At 35.2% G+C, this 21025-nt stretch overlaps 1 protein-coding gene across 1 annotated transcript in view; it reads right to left on the bottom strand.

Annotated features, from left to right (window-relative positions):
* LOC307164216 (uncharacterized protein) overlaps positions 1 to 4772 on the bottom strand; it is a 29605-nt gene extending 24833 nt beyond the window's left edge. The window contains exons 1-2 of the mRNA XM_079880746.1: positions 4694 to 4772; positions 3184 to 3216 (exon numbers count right to left, since the gene is read on the bottom strand). The gene's annotated coding sequence lies outside the window, so the exon portion shown is untranslated. The remainder of the gene's footprint in view (positions 1 to 3183; positions 3217 to 4693) is intronic.
* Between the last annotated feature and the right edge of the window lie 16253 nt (positions 4773 to 21025).

Raw genomic sequence — 21025 nt, 5'->3', positions numbered from 1 at the left:
ACATGCATTCTGTACTCGACTATTGATTAAACGGTTAATATTGTTGCATCTGGCCTTTTCGCTTTATTTTTTAAAATGACACAATTTGTGTGTTAACCCTCTGGGCTTCTTTGCCCGAAAACGGGCAAAAACTTGAACGTTTCGAATTGTTTAATTTTTTTGCTTCATCGGATGGGGGTGAAACTTGGTGACTTTTATTTTATTACCTATATGAACACACAAAAAAATCAAGGAGATGATTCTGATATGTTAAAGGGTCGTAAAAAAAAAAAGTCACACTTAGCTTCCTCCCGTCCGAAAACGGGCGACATAGGAAATGAATGGGAAATACAAAAAAATAGGAAAACTCAGAGAAACTTTTGGTGGTACAAGCTACAGATCAGCCACTGTGCTGAAAAAAAAAAGTGTACAGCAATGAAGGGGTGACACTCTAAAACATCAAGAGTGCAAATAAGACACCCTCCCCAAAAGTGGATACATTCACTGTAAAGTTCAGACTCTAAGCTTTCAAATGACATCAACTTTGTGTTAATCAAGGCAAGATTTTTTAAAAATATGGTAAAGAATATTTTCGCAGCTAGGTGGTGCCTGCTGGCGGTACACTCGGTTTTAGAGGGATTACTCAGGAGTTAATAAATGTAATTAGATGCATTAAAAAGCTGAGATCCTAAGCTTTAAAATGATATATAATTTGTGTTGTTCCATTCAGTGGTTGCTTAGTAATACATTTTTTCTTTCCGAATGGGAATAAATCAAATAAATAAATAAAAAAGCTATAGGCCGCCTATAGGCGGTTATAGGACATGACACAAATTAATACATTTTGAAGCCACTAGATGGCGCTCTTCTCACTTGAATTTTTTTTTTTTTAGGCCTGCACTCTATTTTGATGTGAAATGTTGCATTTATTGAAAAATAAAATAAATAAAATAAAAATATATATATTAATTCTAATGGAAAAAATAGCTCATAAAAATTATATAATTAATGCAAAGTATCATAAAAAATTCTAAAAATTCTAAATAATAATCAGAAAACATTATAGAACAAAAATATATTTGATTGGTTATCCTGGGAAAAAGTAAAGTAAAATTTTAAGGCTTCGCCCGTTTTCGGGCGGGAGGAAGCTAAGTGTGACTATTGTACGAAGAAGCCCAGAGGGTTAAAATGACTTACGCATTTATTGTGTTCAATTTGACACAACATGTGTTGTCCCTGAGCACACACACTACATGTGTTAAAAGAAAACGGACACAACATGTGTCATTTTTAACACATCTCTTTTTAGAGTGCACTGTCAAAGCTAGTCCCGATTGACTCACCTCCGTCGCAACGATCACCAGTCACCAACTATGGGGCCACCAACACGACACCATTTCAACAGAAAACTCTTACATTTTTTCTGCGCAAAATTCAAAAACGCGAACCTGTGAGAAGGCCGATGGCGTGCACATGCGTATTACGAGTTCAGTCTATAGGTATGTGCGTTTGAATATATGTGCGCAGGCGTGTAGTCCTTCCTTACAAACCAACCCTCAACAACCCTCTTCGGGGTCTTTTTGACCCGCAAATGACTTTTGCTGAATTTTTAAAAAAAAAATTCTCTTTGTCCAAATGCCATGAAACTTTGTACGTCTCTCAACCCTTTCTAGATCTACAATTAAAAAAAATAAATTGTAATGATATCTGGTTTTATGTTAGCATGAAAAAAATAGTGACTTTCGTGGTCTTTGGGGTCCCCAGAGACCCCAGTCAATAACATGTAATTTTGTAACAGAATAATAGTTTTTACTCTGTTTATTAATGTTTTTACTCCACATTTTTGGAGGATTTATGGTATATTTTAAATTTATATAAATAAATTAAAAATGTTTTTTTTTTAAATAGGTTTTTATACAAAACCAGTTTTTTATGTAAAATTCACTTTATAAAATACCCAAATTTCTAAATGTAATTTATGGGGATAACATGGATAATTTGACATGGTTTAGTGTAAAAATTTTTGCCCATATTTTGGAAAATGTAGTTTTAAAAGTAAAAAAATATAATTTTAGCCACTAGATGGCTATAGAGCTCCACTATATGCTATTTGCTATTTGACTAACTGAAAGACATGTTTTTTCCAGTTGGATTCATATCTAAATATTATGAAATCACAATTCTAACAATAAAAATGACTTTTTTGTCTAAGTTTAGCATTTTTTGTACTGACATTTTTTTTTTTTTTAAATAATGTTACATTATGATTAGATCCAACTGGAAAAAACGTGTGAAAAGATATCTTTCAGTTAGTCAAATAGCAAATAGCATATAATGTAGTTCTATAGCCATCTAGTGGCTAAAATTATATTTTTTACTTTAAAACTACATTTTCCAAAATATGGGTGTATTAGAACTGCATCACTGTATGAGAACATAAACATGTGAACTTATGAACTTATGAACTTAATCGCAGAGCTGCTCTGAGAGTCACTTCACCAGCATTTCACTATTTTATTTTGATAAAACTATTGTCATTCATCCGTCATATCAAACACACAGAAACTCTTTACAACCCGTCAAAATAAAAGTTCGGTAAACTTGAAGAAAATATGAAAGAAATTGCACAGTAAAATTTACTTTTTAATAATAATAATAATAATAATAAAACATTATTTTGAGTGTTCATGTTTTAATTTAAACAGTATACTTGGCAAAAAAAAAAAGAAATTAGAAATTGTATTTAATTACAAAGAAATTTTAAATAAAAGATGAATGTAATATTATTATAATATATTTATCTGAATAGTGTGTTTTTGTTTTAAACTCTGAGTTTAAAAACAAAACTAAGTTGGCCTATTGTTCTGAGGCTTAAATGTGATACTGCGCATTCATTTTTCTAACATCCTTTTTCTGTAAATATTGTAATTTCTGGTTTAGCTGTAATAAAGCTCTTGCCCTGTTTATTTTACATCATCATGTTAACAATTACTATTAGTTCTACATTTTACATAAAATCTTGGCATGTTTACAGGTTTTATCTCTGTGACTTTCCTCAGACTTGCAGAGTAAAAACATTAACATGTTATTTAAAAAGATTAGAGAAACGAGTTCCAGCGAGACATTTTTTTAATATTTTCTTCTTATAAATGATTTCATGTTTCTAAATGTGCAGCATGTATTTTAACATGATACTTCACTCACCTTCTCTGTTCTCCAAGCTTCCTTTATTTTATCCTGTTAAAGAGGAGTTAAACATGTATTTAGACCAATGAATAAAAGTAAGACATTGTTTAGATATTTCTCTTTACCTTGAAATTTATTATTTTTGACAATCATTATTAGACCTGAATTGCTGAACTCATTTAGAGCCTAATAGGTTTACTTTATTGATTATAGCAGTACTGTCCTTGTACAGCATATTATATATATATATATATATATATATATATATATATATATATATATATATATATATATATATATATATATATATATATATATATATATATATATTTATTTATTTATTTATTTATTTATTTTATTTTTTTTTTCATTTTTTTTTTTTTTTTTCAAGGCTACTCAAATATAAGTTAAAATCAATCTTAAATAATTAAGGTATCATTAAAACCTTTAAACAACAACATTTACAAAAAATAAATGGCTTAGCAGAGAAGTTTTTGCTGTGTACAATATCAAGAAACAGCCTCTGCTAAGCCATTTTTATTTTATGTAAAGGTTGTTGTTTAAAGGTTTAATGATCCCTTAATTATTTAAGGTAGATTTTAACTTATCACTATATTTGAGTAGCCTTGAAATATGTAGATATATACACTTTACAGTGAAGATATGTTTTCAGCCGATACTGATTTACAAAACACTAGTTTATTAATAAACAATTAAAATGCCTCGTTAATTTTTTTCAGAACAAGATGTGTATAAAAAGTGTGTGTTATTATCAATAGCCTACATTTACTGGTGCTTTGCGGCAAGATTTATGCATGCGCTTGAGCGTGGAATTGGCTATATTCCTCCATGCACCCATATTTAAGCAGAGATTAATATAAACGTGCAATTAGTCTAAATATTTAGTCTATGGAACTCTAATCAGCAAATTTACAATAGTTGACATTATTTAATTAGTATCCAGCTCTTTACATTAAATTAGTTGAGATATAATAATAAATTAAAGTTTAAATTACGATTCTATCCATATATAGCATTGCTTGTTCCATGACACACAGGACAATCCATTATACATGTGAAGATACTGTATCAGGAAGATAGTTGTAATGTATTGTATCTTCTGTTATAAAGATGATGATTGACATTTAGCTAATTAAATAAGCACATAATATTGTGGAAAATAAACTTATGTTGTGTTTGATGTGTTTTGACTACTTGTATAATTATCTCTAGATAACAAAGATATGAAGATTTCAGATGCAAAAGTCTCTGCCATCTGAAATTTTCTTCTAGAATGATCATTTTTATAAAGCTTGTGTATTTAAGTTAAGTAATTTCACTTAAATGACAATTAATAGGTAATTTGCGTTGCCATTTAAGTGAAATTATTGAACAAGCTTGATAAAAATGATCATTCTAGAAGAAAATTTCAGATGGAACTTAGAAGCTTTTGCATTTGAACTCTTCATATATAAACTACATTGATAACTTCTATAGAGAAAAAAGAAACTTTTAATTAAGTACTTACTGATTAATTTTGTTCAAGGTCCTCACTCACTGTTTGTGCTGTTCTGGTAAAGACACACAGACATCAAGAATCAGCCTGTGAATCTCAACAATGGTGACATTGTTATATAGCATGTTGCAGTGCATTCTGGGTACCACCAATCAAAATTCAATCATGACTCCCATCATAAATAATGAGTTTAATTGTCTTAGTAATTTCCTTATTGCTATTATTTTATTTCTGCTGTTTTCTGTGACGTTTTAGTCGCTTGTTTTCAAATGTTCAGATTTGATCTGTTTACATGAATATGCTGTTTGTCACCATTGCTGAGATTCATACGCTGGTTCTTGATTTCTGTGTGCGCTTACATGATCATGCACACAGACTTGGGTATTTTCCCTTCATGTTTTTTTTAAGTGTTTTAATTTAAATATCATCTCTGCAGTGTTTGGGTTATTATTAGGATATGCACTTGTGAACAGTACATGAGCAAGTAATAAAGAACTTTCATTTTTGGTAAATGCAAAGGTGGGTAATCCAGGGGTCAAAGAGTAAAAAATCCTGCCTTATGTTTATTCCACCCATAAACTCAGTCAGCTGATTTCACTAATTAGTTCTGTCTCCTGTCTGAATTAGCAAATTGTAAGGCTAAGTCCAGTTCTGGTTTATTTCTTTACTCTTGGCTGACATAGTCAGAGGTGTAAAGTCCAGGTTCAGAAAGTAAAAGTCCTTCTCAGTATTTTGTTCCAATCACCTGGATTTGCTAATTCAGACAGGAGAGAGAACTAATTAGTGAAATCAGCTGACTGAGTTTATGGTTCGAGTAAACATACGCACTCTAAAAAGAGATGTGTTAAAAATGACACAAGTTTTAACACATGTAGTGTGTGTGCTCAGGGACAACACGTTGTGTCAAATTTAACACAAACTGTGTCGATTCTTAACACATCTCTGTGTTTATAAGGACTACACATTTTGTATTACCTTTAACACAACTAATGTGTTATTCCTCTTACACAGAAGTGTATTGAAACCTTTTACACACTAATGTGTTATAGTTACACAACTTGTGTCAGATATGTGTCACATGTGACTGTAGTTGGTGTGTATTTGCCAGAGTTACTTCCTGTGTTTTTACAACTGAGTGTTTGGACGAACACTGAAACGTATTGTTAACTTGTGTTTATGGAGTCCAGTGACGTTTAATAAAGAGTTTGTTTGAACATTTGGATGTTTTAGACATCATGAATCTACATAGACAAGCTCTTATTGAGAATTAACCGAGTTTTAGATGTTGATGTTTCATTAAATGTTTTATTTAAAGTCACCAGAATCGTGATTAATGGCTCTTTTATTTGAGCTCTTGACCCTTTACTCTTCTTTTAGTTTTTCTCTGGCTGCTTTAACTGTAATTTAATAAAATACATTTGTTATGGTGAGAGATCATATGATCAGATGTTTCTTGATGATTTCATAATCAGCAAGTGCTGATCTGATTATATTTATGAGTATAAGGATGGTGTACAACTTAATTTATTTATGTGTTGCTAGTTATAACGATCTTGTGATACTGCATCATGCTATTCAGCAGTGCAGAATAAAAAAATGTTTTCTGCAAATTTTAATCTTCAGCAAAAATTAGTCAAACACTACGGTGACCGGGAGGGGACATGTTCGGTTCACTTATTTTTGTCGTGGCCACAACATATAAACTCGTGGGAACGTGATATTAAGTCGTGGGAACGTCATAATATCTCGTGGGAACGTCATATTAAGTCGTGGCCACGAGATCATTTTGTTGAGGTAACGAAATCATTATGTCGTGGCCACGCGATGCAAAGTCGTGGCCTCGAGATCATATGTTGAGGGAACGATATATTTTTCTCGTGGCCACGAGATCATTTTGTTGAGGTAACGACATCATTATGTCGTGGCCACGCGTTGAGGGAGCCACAGCGGCCAATACTGTAACCGTACCATAGACTGGGCTACAGCAGAGATGGAGATGACAGAAGAAATAACATTTTACTTTAAATTAGGAATGTCATATAAAGATATAGTGCGGTCTTTGGCATTAAGACATGGCTACGTTATAAAGATAAGCGCATTCTTAGACTTTTTTTTTCGCACGCATATTTAGGGATCGTCTCAAAATTACATGCGACATTGGCATAAACGTTTCTAACTTCAACAGCATTTGAAGACAATGACTTACAGTCATAAAACCAATTGTACATTGTTCACCCAGGTCTCATGTATGATGCACACCTTTTAGATTTTTGATATTTATGACAATAAACTGCTAAATCATATGCAAATATTGTAGGCCTATTTCACATACTGTATGGGATCATACACAAAATATGACAATATTTAAAGCTCAATATCATTTGAAGACAATGACTTAGTCATAAAACCAACTAGGGGAGAGCGGGGCACAACCTAACGCTTTTTGACTTTCTCAGTTTGTGTAAATCTACTTATGGTTCAGAGTATTTATTTTTTCCCACATTAATTTCCCACATGTCTACTACAATTATGTGTTTTTGTTTTATTAATACAGTATATACTTTTTTCTTGATATACCCCGAAAGAATGGAAGTGAAATGTGACAACATGCCCCATAGGTGGGGTACATTGTAACATGTGCAGGGGCACATTGTAACGTGACCATAAAACAGCTTAAAATGTTATCTGATCTAATAAAAAAAATATACAAAACAAACTAAAATATTTTCTAAATAAAATACAATTAAAAAACTTTTTCATATAAAATAATGGCAATTTTTAATAATTAAATATAAACTCATTTTTGAGTTTTGACTACGAACACATGAAAACACAGCTATACAACATAGTTCAAAACAAATAAATAATTAGTAATTTCTGAACATTGACACTCAGTCTTTATTCACCTTTTTCTCACGTTTTCTCAATAAAATTAATAAAAGTATAGAATATAATAGCATATTTCTAATAGGGGCACATTGTAACGCAGTGTTACAACATGCCCTCGCCTGCACAACTGGGATTTAAACCCTGCTAGTGTCTTCTGCTAGTTAGCGAAACATTAAATAACTATCTCAACTGTTAAATAACATCTTGGAGATTAAAATAATATCAGATTTGTCTTATTTTAAATAAACACAAAAAATAGAGATGAAAAATTAACTTAAGTAAGAAATTTACTTTTGCTATGGTTTAATAAATGTGTATGGATATCTTCCAAAAATAAAATAATTTTGGCGGATTTTTTTTTTTTATATATAGTGTTGATATGGCAACTAGTAAATAAACAAAGTTTCGTCATCCAAGCATGTGCGGAAGTATTTAAAACAAGCGTGTTACAACTAGCCCCGCGTTAGGTTGTGCCCCGCGCTCCCCTATATATTGTTAATATAGGTCTCATGTATGATGCACACCTTTAATATTTTTGATATTTCTGACAATAAACTGCTAAATCATATGCAAATATTGCTATGTATTTCACTACTGTATGGGATCATATACAGAATATGACAATATTTAAAGCTCAATAGCATTTGAAGACAGTGACTTACAGTCATAAAACCAATCATATAGGTCTCATGTATGATGCACACCTTTAATATTTTTGATATGCAGGGCTCTACAGTGCGCCCATTTCACTCGCACATGCGAGTAAATATTTCGGCGTGCGAATGTGAAAAAATATTTGGGCGCACTCGTGTGAGTGACACTGAAACAGCTGCAAATACATCATCATGAGGAGGGGCAGCAGGGCTCTACAGTGCGAGTAATTCACTCGCATTTGCGCCTAAAAATAGTTATGTGCGAACTTGAAAAAAATATTTATGTGTGACGGGCTGTTCTCAATACACTGAACAACAGCGCGATGAAGCGAAACATACCACTGATTTCATATGGAAAGCAAGCAAGCGGACGAGGACGGGGCACGACTGCGCGATGTGAACATGACGCGCTTAACTTTATTCAAATAGCGACGATTCGCAACCAATGAGCCAATCACTGAAATAGTGTGGGAATGTGCGGGAACTGCTGGATTTTAAGTGAGAGAGTCAAGTGACTCCTCCTAACAGTGCTAAAAATAAACGTGTGAGAGCGTGTTATTGGCTATATGTCATGTTATAGCCAGATATGTTGACGCTACTGCAACACGCATCACGACAGATGAGCGATCTATTGATCAAGCCAACGCGCAACTGCCGCAAATGAAAGTGAAAGTAAGTTGTAGACCCTCAACACACAATCATATTCATTAATAGTAAAGAAACGAAATATTAGGCTAACGTACCAGTGCTGCTGTCGCGCTCTCTTATCGCTGATTTTGAAATGAGCTTATGATCAATAAAATGCAGCTCATATCTGTTGCTTTTGGTGACGTGAACTCTGCATAGGCCTACATTAAATCTGCATATTGCACGGGAATATAAGATCCGATTTATTTATTTATCAGTTTTGCGAAAACACACAATGGAATCGTTTTGCTTTTGATCAGTTAAAACGCATAAAGTGACCAGGTGTAAACAGGCCCCTACACCATAAAAGCAGTAAACACTAAGTAAGCTAGATACGCAACACAGTATGATGCCTATAGTCATCATCTCAAAAGACCAAGGGCAAAAAACAAAAACAAAAAAAAAACAAGGAACTCCCGCACACTATCAATACTTGCAAATGAGTATCAAAATTGTATTAGCAACGTTTAGGTCTCAAAAAAAGACTAAGTTACGACCAAAACAGTCGACACTGAGGCAAAAACTCATTTTTGAGGACAACTTAATGTAGCCTACTGCAAGTACTGCAAAGGAAAAAAGGCATTTGTTTTGTTTTTAGCACTTTATACTTTATTGAGGTGTTCATTATTTTATATATTTTGAAGTAGGCTAAAACTAATAATTGCATAATTAAACAGATAGTTCACCCAAAAGAGAAAATTCTGTCATTTATTACTCTCCATCATGTCGTTCCAAACCCGTAAGACTTTCACTCATCTTCGGAACACAAATGAAGAACTTTTTGATGAAACTGAGAGATTTCTTTCCCTCCATTGACAGCCTACACAACTACCACTTTAATGCTTCGAAAAAAAGTTCATAAAAAGATCATAAAACTAATCCATATGAACTGAGCAGTTTAATCAACTTTTTTCACTGTGCTCCTATATTTCTTTGTGTGCTCCTAAATTCTTTCGTTTAGGAGCACATGTGCTCCTTGGGAAAAAAGTTAGCGTAGAGCCCTGATATGTATGACAGTAAACTGCTAAATCATATGCAAATAATGCTATGTATTTCACTACTGTGTGGGATCATATACAGAATATGACCACATTTAAAGCTCAATAGCATTTGAAGACAATGACTTACAGTCATAAAACCAACTGTACATTGTTCATCTAGGTGTCAGGTATGTGGCAGTCGTGAAATAGGCCTACAATATTTGCATATGATTTAGCAGTTTATTGTCATAAATATCAAAAATCTAAAAGGTGTGCATCATACATAAGACCTGGGTGAACAGTGTACAGTTGGTTTTATGACTGTAAGTCAGGGATGGGCAACTTCGGTCCTGGAGGGCCACTGTCCTACAGAGTTTAGCTTCAACCCTAATCAAACACCTGAACAAGCTAATCAAGGTCCTCAGGATTACTAGAAAATTACAGGCAGGTGTTTTTTTCAGGGTTGGAGCTAAACTCTGTAGGACAGTGGCCCTCCAGGACCGAAGTTGCCCATCCCTGCTGTAAGTCATTGTCTTCAAATGCTATTGATGTTAGAAATGTTTATGCCAATGTCGCATGTAGTTTTGAGACGGTCCCTAAATATGCGTGCGACAAAGTCTAAGGCTGCGTCCGAAACCGCGTACTCAATGAGTAGGTACTTAATTTCAATGAGTACTTACTTAACGAGCGCTAAAAGAGTAGGTACTTTATAGCCAAATCTCGTTGAGTATGAATGCGAACCGGACATCTGCCATGTTGACGTTATCATGTGACCTACGACGCGTTATCACACGCGCAACAACTTAAAAGATTTGAACGACACGTTTAATTCATATATCTGTAAATATTGATATTGATTAAACTTGCTCATTTTGAAGAAACTGCTGCCCATTTATTTTGTGAATACATTTAGGGTTGATTAAAGTTCTTATATTTAATGTGACCCACCGTTTTATCCTTACAATATTATTTATTTTTATTACGAAATCCAAAAATGGTCATCTCTTGAATGTTGTTAATTTCTTTATTTTATATCCAAACATTTTTATCCACAAGCAAAAGTGGCTAACTGCTTTATGTTTTCCTCTTTTTCTTGTTGAATTTAACTCTCGTTTCATCCCTCAGGCCTAGGCCTATAAATATATATTTTTATAATGAATTATTTAAGAAAAAATCTATTAAAATATTCAACCTTGTACTAGGTTTTTTTCCTGTGTAAAAAAAAATCTCATATTATGTATGCAAACCCATGATATATATATATATATATATATATATATATATATATATATATATTATACACACCTCATAACATCAGTAACTCAACAGCCCTACCTAGAACAGGTTTCCTCAGCGTTTGTAATGTCTGCACAAAGGGCAGCTGTGCAAAGATTTGCCTTTGGAGAAAACTGTTGATTTTATACTCAAAAAAATTTAAGTATCATTAATATTAAAAATGAATCTTACCCCAGAATGAATTGCATTGATATCCCACCCCAAAACATACAATAATAACAACGATAAATGCTGACCAATACTTAATTACTTTTTACTGAAAATATTCAATTCAATAAAACAAACAAAATGTAATGCATGTCATATGACATAGCTATGCAGGACTGAATACACTCTACATGTGTATATAGTGAACATATCTACATTTGCATTCAAACAATTAAATAAAGCATTAATTAAATAATTATTTTATTTACTGACAACAATGAGAAATATTAATAAATTAGTAAAAGAATGAATGAAAGTCACCATCACACAATAAACAAATGCATATACAAGTCAACACATGAAACAAAGCTTTATTCAAACTACAATCATGTAGGCTGAAGGCGCTGAGGTTGTTGCGTGTTGTGTTGTGCTTCACAATCTGAGGCAATAAGGGCTGGTGGAGTGATGGAGGGACTCGTAAGGGCTGGTCTCGTAAGGGCAGGTGCACAGCAAAATCCCCAGTGTTAAATTAACACTCCTCAGTGTTTATATGTGTCCACACTACAGGGTGTTAAAAATGAACACTGAAGCAGTGTTGAAGTTAATGAAATAATTAAGTTAACACTGAAGCAGTGTTGAAGTTAATGAGATAATTAAGTGATTAATTAAGTGATGATTGGCCATTAGTGGTGACACCTGATGATAACAAGCAGACTCACTGAAGGAAAGACAAACAAGAACAGAAAAAAGAGAAACACAAGAACTACTGACTTCGAGCCATTATTGCACTTATTATTTTACCAGTTTGACTTTATTTCTGTCATACATCTACACACGGTCTTATTTAGATTTAACAGAAGTTTAGACGGTAATGTTTTATGGAATGTTTCGTTTCATGTCACCATTATAGTGACCAGTGGTTGGTTTAGTTGGGCTCTTGACACTTTATTACTTAACATTAGTATTTCTCTGGCTGCTCCAACTCTGTGTTTATAGAGCATATGTGTTGTGGCAAGAGTAACTATGATTTGGGCTGTGTTTCCTGAAAACATCGCAAGCCTAATTTGATCGTATAGACCATTTGTTGCAGTTGGTCTGCAATCAAGTTAGGCTTAAGATGCTTTTAGAAATGCAGCCCTGGTTATGTTTCAATGATGAAATTACTAGTGGCCTGATTCAATGATGTCACCCAGCATTATAAACTGATTATCTAATTGTTTTATTAATTTTTCACTACAGTAGTTACTTCCAGTAATGTTTTAAAGATCTGATGGATTTGAAATCACACACAGACATCAAGAATCTACATATGAATCTCAACAATGGTGACAATCAAACAAATGCTTAATGTTGCAATGCATGATGGGAGCCACCAATCAGAACGCATCAATGGCTGACATCATGCATTGCAGCATGAATAAATTATGCAGCTGAATTGTCCTGTAATTTTCATTGTTTTTTCTGTTGGCTTTTATTTTGCTATTGTTTTGTTCTGACTTTAGTAGCTTGTTTTGTGATGTTCAGAGTTGATCTGTTCGTCACTAGTTTGTTTATTGTCACCATTGTTGAGATTCATATGCTGATTCTTGATGTCTGTGCGTTTAAACACAATAACTTCTTTGCTCAAAGTATTTTCAAAATTTTTCATATTGCTGTTGGATCTCAAACTGTAGAATCTCAGAGCTACAATCACTAATACTAAAACAAGACATCAAGCATATAGTCAAAAATTTAGACTCTGAATGACATCAGTGAATCAGGACACTACATGATAATGTTTTTATCATCAAAACATATTGTGAGCAGGTCATGTTTTCTCTTGCAGTAACAGATGTGCTTTATAAACACAGAGTTGTAGCAACCAGAGAAAAACTAATATTAACAAAATGAAAAGAGTCAAGAGCCCAACTAAAGCAAACACTGACCACCAAAATGGTAACTTGAAAAGAATAATTCAAGAAAACATTACCGTCTAAACTTCTGTTGACTCTCAAGAACTTTTGTCGATGTATGACAGAAATAAAGTCAAACTGGTAATAATAAGTGCAACAATGTGTAATGACTCGAAATCAGTAGTTCTTGTGTTTCTCTTTTTTCTGTTATTGTTTTTTCTCTTTCCGTCAATGACTCTGCATATTAACATCAGGTGTCACCACTAATGGCCAATCATCACTTAATTAATCACTTAATTATCTCATTAACTTCAACACTGCTTCAGTGTTAACTTAATTATCTCATTAACTTCAACACTGCTTCAGTGTTAATTTTAACACTCTGTAGTGTGGACACATATAAACACTGAGGAGTGTTAATTTAACACTGGGGATTTTGCTGTGTGGAGTGATGGAGGGACTCATGGCACCATCTCCAGGATTCAGCTCTGGGCTCCTCATCCTCAGCACTCACACCAGCCTGCTGACATTTCAGATTCTACAAAATGCACAAACATAACACAAAAGCAGTCATTTTAACAGCACAATGTCATATGATTTCAGTATTATTAAGACAAAACCACTTTTTTCACAGATGCCGCCATCATCTTCTCTTGCAGGTCCTGCTCCACCACAAAAGCTGTGCAGCAAATGCACAGAAATCAAGAATCAGAAAAGTGCTGTAATAGCTCTGTTTGAAATTACAATAATTAGTTGTTGTTATTAATTTCTGTAGTATACTCAATCAAAGCCTTTGATAGCAGCATTCAGCTTCACGAGCCACTCTCCACCGGATAAACACACATCTGTTCATCTGTCCCTGTAACATCCAGACAAGATCCACGTTACCTCTGTGATTTATGAGCTTGTTTTAACTTTTTATCCAACATAAATGTTCCTCAATTTATCAACAGTACTAATGGACAAATAAAATAGATAACTTATGTTTAGTTACTTTATAGATTTGTTCTACATAATAGCACACATTCATCACTCAGATGTCTACGGTATTTTGTGTTGTGATGTGCTTTTCTGCAATACTTACTGAAGATTTTCCTGTCAGATGTAAATGTACATTTAAAATAAGCGTCTTTAGGATGTATATGGTTTATGTAAATCCACTTTAAAGACGTAACTTACGTGTCCTTACTGGAGCTCCCCTGTTAGCTAACGTTATACATAATAAAACGTGTTTTTACAGCAAAATCACAACTATACTACACTGTGTAACATCTTTACACCTTCAACAATTCAACAGTTTACTCTACAGTAGTTCAACACATGCAATTTTAACACAAGGACCCGTGTTTACTCACATTTGAAAGCACCCGCGTCGCTGATCTCTGCGATGTTTGATAATGACGTATCCTCTCGCGTGGCCTCCTGGGATAGAAGAGTAGCCATCGGTCGAGTACTCGAAAATCTGGGCTGAAACAGTAAGCCATCCGGGAACTTCTCGCCAACTCTTTTATGAATACTGAGGTTTCGGACATACTACTCCGTTCACGTACTGTTTTCCCCTACTATGTAGTAGGAAAGTAGGAATATACGAACGCACTATAAGTATATGTACGCCCGAATCTCGCGATAATTAGTACGTCACTCTGGTAATTCTCGCCTACTCTTTTATGGATACTAAGGATTCGGACATACTTATTCGCTCGCCTACTGCTTTTTCCATACTATATAGTAGGGAAGTATGCGGTTTCGGACGCAGCCTAAGTATGCGCTTCATGTGTCTTTCACTTATAACGTAGCCATGTCTTAATGCCAAAGACCGCACTATATCTTTATATGACATTCCTAATTTAAAGTAAAATGTTATTTCTTCTGTCATCTCCATCTCTGCTGTAGCCCAGTCTATGGTACGGTTACAGTATTGGCCGCTGTGGCTCCCTCAACGCGTGGCCACGACATAATGATGTCGTTACCTCAACAAAATGATCTCGTGGCCGCGAGAAAAATATATCGTTCCCTCAACATATGATCTTGAAGCCACGACTTTGCATCGCGTGGCCACGACATAATGTTGTCGTTACCTCAACAAAATGATCTCGTGGCCACGACTTAATATGACGTTCCCACGAGTTTATGTTGTGGCCACGACAAAAATAAGTGAACCGAACATGTCCCCTCCCGGCCACCGTAAAACACAGACAAGAATCAGCATATGAATCTCAACAATGGTGGCAAACGAAAAGCTTCATGCCGCAATGCATGCTGTGAGTCATGGATGAGATTTGTACTATGGTGGCACCCAGCATGCATTGCGGCATGAAGCTTTTTGTTTGTCACCATTGTTGAGATTCATGTGCTGATTCTTGAGGTCTGTTTGATACCATATATTGTAAGGTTCTGTGCAAACTGTGGATTTAAAAATTACATTTAAGCTATCTGCAATATACTAATCTTTTTAAAAGTCATATTTTATATACACTCCTCTTTCAAATATTAAACTGTTGCTGAGCTTTGCAATCCTACATGTCCATGATGATAATATTATTATCTGAGCATATTTTTCTCATGATTAGTTCTGCTGTTTCAAATGTGCAGATTAAATACACATCTACCGCAATCAGAGAAAACTAATGTTAAAGAGTCAAGGGTCAAGAGCCCAAATAAAGCTGACACTAATCACGATTCTGGTGACTTAAATGAAACATTCAATGAATCATCAACACCAAAACCTGTTCATTCTCAATAAGAGCTTCTGTAGAGTCTGACAGAAATAAAGTTAATCTGGTTATTAATAGTGGAGCGGCTAAGTGCTTATGTTTGGCAGAATCGTTCAGATTATGATACAAGCGTGAAAATTGGCATGAGCAGTCTCCATGGGTCACTTAATAAGAAAATTGTCCGAGCCACTTGAAATTTCAAGATGGCGGCCATTTTTCAAGATGGCCGACACCTTAGTGGAGCAGTTAAGTGATATAGTGGTTTATTTGGTGATACAAGCATGGAAATTGGCATGAGCAGTCTCTGAGGGTCACCTGACAATAAGCCACCTACAGCTACTTGAAATTTCAAGATGGCGGCCATTTTTCAAGATGGCCACCACCTTAGTGGAGCAATTAGGCTTAAGAAATCATTTAGTTGGTGATACAAGCATGAAAATTGCCATGAGCTGTCTCAAAGGGTCATTTGACAAGAAACTGCCCACAGCAGTTTTTTCACCACCTAAATGGAGCAGTTAAGTGATATAATTGTTTAGTTAGTGACATAAGCATGCAAATTGGTATGACCAGTCTCTAAGGGTTGCTTGACAAGAAAAAACTCTCAGCCACTTGAAATTTCTATTTTCAAGATGGCCGACCCCTGGATCCTCAAAAGATCAATTTTCCGATAGAAATGTTTTTTTTGTTTTTTGTTTTTCATTAAGGACGATTTGGTGTCATTTTATTTTATATGTTTTAGATTATTCTAAAGAACAACTTTTAATGCATCAAAATACAGTTGTGTTGATTTGTTGATTATAGATAGATTAGACAAGAGTGAATATCTGCACTACCAGGGCACACTGGTGATATATCACTGCTGTTAAACTCAGAGTGGGGTTCAATGTCAGAATTGTAAAGTTAGTATCCCAAATGCTGTCTAATCTACCCCAAAACAGTTAGATAGCCGCACCTGAATTGACAGGTTGTGCCAGTGAGGGAGAGCCGAGCCAAGGTTAATGTGGTTTTAGTTAACCGGATGGTGTACAGATCGCACGGGATATAAATGGCATTGGATGAACGATTGGACTAAGTGTAGGGTTAAGGCATGAGCTTAGGCCCCGTCCACACTACTGCGTTTTCGTTTAAAAACAGAGACCTTTTGCTACGTTTGCACTTCCCGTCCACACTAAAACGGCAAAAATGGAGACTCAAGTTTAGAAACGCTGCCGACCCGTTTTTCGTTTTGAATCTCCGGAGGGCATTTCAATCTGGATGGGTCAAATCGGAGGACTTTAGAAACTATGACGCAAAGGCTCATGCTTGGCTCTATGATTGGGTGTCATCAGTCATGGAGTATACACAGGTAATATTCAGTACCAGTAAACTTCACCCGCTGGAACAGTTTCTTACAGTAAGAAACTCATCATATTGGAGTCTCAGGCGCGGCTCACGCGGAAAACGCATGCATGCTAGAAATATAACCAACGCCTATTTTTTATGCGACACGCAATGTTGGAAGCGTTTCCAGGCAAAATAGAATAGGAAAAGATGTTTATATGTCATTTTGACACAAATACATATTAAAAAATGACATTTTGATGTTTGAAAGCATTTTTTTACAGTCTATGTTTGAAAGTCTCTAGGTTTACACCGGCACGCGCATGCCCAGTGTTGGTGAATGGTCACGTGATCCGCGTTTTCAGTCATTTTAATGTGGACGGAGATCAATTCTAATACGCTGCTAAAACGCTGGTGTGGACGGAGATCGTATTCGTTTTAATTCTCCGTTTCTAAACTAAAACGCCGTAGTGTGGATGGGGCCTTAGTTGTATCCCATACATCAAAGTGCTTGGTAAAAGGTGGTAAAAGGATAAACCCTCGGCCTCTGCCTATACATTTGCTGCAGACATGGCAGAAGCCATCATAACAGTTGAGAAAACTAACTGGGACAGATGTTTCATTTGTCAGCAGGCAACCAAACTCATTCATCCGAGTTTATTCAACAGAGAGCACGATCATACTGGTTATGATACCATTGCAAGAAATGTTCCATTATTTCATAAGATCAATGCTCTGCCTATCTTACTTAGTCCAACCTGACTAGATGAAGGTGATGGCATAGAAAACACATTGACAAGAAAGAGAGCAAAATATCATTCAAGCTGTAAACTTATGTTCAATAACACAAAGCTGGAAAGGGCCCAAAAGAGAGCATCTACTGCTGTTAAAGACACTGAAGATACCAAAGATATCCATGTCAAGAGGCCAAGAGGATCCCAGCCCTCGAAAGCTTTGTTGCACATGTAGTTGCCCCTGCTAGAACCTATTTGCATGTTTCTTTTGCCAGTGTTAGTCCTCTATGTTTTCCGGTGTAGGCCTATGGCTCGGCTTCCCCTCGCCACATCGGCGCATCATGTTTTATTTTGTCACCAGACTATCACTGTGACATTTTCAGTTTAGTTCCTTAGTATTGTTTGAGATACTTTCTGTTTGTCATGGTTCCATGGCTGTGTCAGCCAGAGTCGCTGTTGCCTCTGGATCTGTTCTTATTGACATTTAGTATTAGTCATTGCTCAATTTTTTGTTTGGTGCACTGTCCGTTCAGTAGAGATGCGCGGTTGGCGGTTACAGCCGCGGACTCCGCGGATAAACCGTGGATCGGGCGGATGACGTGACGAAAAATTATATTTTAATTAAATTCGGATGGGTGGCGGGCGGTTAACCAATCAAATAAAAAATATATGCATACATTAAGCGGATGGCGGGCGGGTGCGGTTTTGAAAATTGGTCAAAAACGTTGGTGCGGACGGATGAGTTTTGTGATGCGGTTGAAATAATAGCCCATCCGCGCATCTCTACCGTTCAGCACCACAACTGTGCTAATTTATTAATCTTATTTTTGTTTCCCCACCTCTCAGTATTAATTTGACATGTTTAATAACCGTTAGTTTAAAAAAACTAACCTTGTGACCTCCCTCCCTTGTGACTGTTACCTTGTCGTGGTAAGGGAGCTTGTGTACCTCAATGAACCCTGAGAGCTATGCCGGTGGGAGGCAACTCCTGACAGGCTTTACCAAACTAGACAGTTCATGGGTGAGGAGTCAGACAAAACACAGTCAAACTACCTCTCTTGACAGAGTCTTTTGAGGAACCCAATACATTTCTATGAGAAAATGTATAATTTAAAGATCCACATGGCGGGCGGCAGTAATCCTGAAAAATTGCCGCCATCTTGAAATTTTATGTTGCTGTGGGCGGTTTCTTGTCAAATGACCCTTTGAGACAGTTCATGGCAATTTTCATGCTTGTATCACAAACTAAATGATTTCTTAAGCCTAATTGCTCCGCTAAGGTGGTGGCCATCTTGAAAAATGGCTGCCATCTTGAAATTTCAAGTAGCTGTGGGTGGCTTATTGTCTAGTGACCATCAGAGACTGCTCATGCCAATTTTCATGCTTGTATCACCAAATAAACCACTATATCACTTAACTGCTCCACTAAGGTGTCGGCCATCTTGAAAAATAGCCGCCATCTTGAAATTTCAAGTGGCTCGGACAATTTTCTTGTCAAGTGACCCATGGAGACTGCTCATGGCAATTTTCACGCTTCTATCATAAACTGAACGATTATATCACTTAGCCGCTCCACTATCATAACAAGTGAAAGCAGCATTTGAAAAAGACATTGAAAAAGAGGCATGATGTGATTGGCTGCAAAAAAACACCCGTTAATCTTTAAGTTTTCATGAATTAAGATCAAATTTATTTATTTGAATGTATTCAATCTTAATTCATGAAAACTTAAAGATTTAAAACTTAAAAATGTAACTCTGGATAGAATAGCACTGGGTGGAGGGCAGTTTGTGTTTATGAAAAAAATTATAGGTATATTTTATATGGTATATACCTATAATTTTTTTCATAAACATAAACTGCCCTCCACCCAGTGCTATTCTATCCAGAGTTACATTTTAACACACATTGTGTGCTAAAATCTACACAACATGTGTCAAAATGCTATCTACACAGTCACATGTGTTGTTTTTTGACACATCTCTATTTGAAGTGTGGCAGGACTTTTACTCTTTGACCCCTGGATTTCCCACCTCTGGGTAAATGTAATATTATTCTAATATATTAATCTCAATTTAAATTTCCCTTTCGATAAGTTCCGCTTGCTAATTTTTTTTTAAACCAAAAGTATGATTTGAAAGTACCCACACATTCTCGTAGTTGTTATTCTGCAGAAGTGTTACATCCTGTTATTTCTCTGCATCGTTTACTGCAAATCATGTCCTTTCTTGCTTAGCCAGTTAAAATCTTGTTGATTTCTATATCGTCATGTTCACAGTACAGTCTTCACAGCAAAATCCCCCAGTGTTAAATTAACACTGAGAGTGTTAAATTAACACTGAGAGTGTGAATTATATAAACTCTGAGCAGAGTGTTAAATGAACACTGAAGCAGTGTTAAATGAACACTAAAGCGGTGTTAAAGTTAATGAGCTAATTAAGTGATTAATTTAGTGATGATTGAACATTACTGAAGACACCTGATGTTAACAAGCAGAATCACTGAAGGAGAAAATCACACATTGTAAGTTACCATTATGGAGAATAGTGTTTGCTTTAGTTGGGCTCTTGGCCATTATATGTTTACTTTAGATTTTGTTTGTCTGCTTTTATTGATTTATAACAGCCAGATGAACAAAGAAAAAAAGTGATGTTATGACAATCATCATTTGAACTTGATTAGATTCACTGAATCATTGAGACCCTTATTTCTGACTTATGTTGATTTTCAGATTTATTTTGTTGATTACAGCATAACTGTGATTCTGCATATCTAGAATTTTAGATATAGTACAAAGGATTTCTATTTTGAAAAAAAAAAACTCTTTCATTTAGGCACACACAGACATCAAGATTCAGTCTATGCATCTCAACAATGGTGACGAGCAGAATATACAATTAGGAAAAGGAAATTACCAAGATAATTCAGTTCATAATTTATTCATACTGCAATGCATGATGGGAGCCATTAATGCGTTGTGATTGGTGGCAGCCAAAGGAAAAGTTATTGTTACCATTGTTGAGATTCACAGG

Source organism: Squalius cephalus (assembly GCF_949319135.1).
Source record: "Squalius cephalus genome assembly, chromosome: 1".
NCBI lineage: Eukaryota > Metazoa > Chordata > Actinopteri > Cypriniformes > Leuciscidae > Squalius > Squalius cephalus.
Note: the sequence above shows the minus strand (reverse complement) of the source record. Positions and strands in the feature narration are given on the sequence as shown.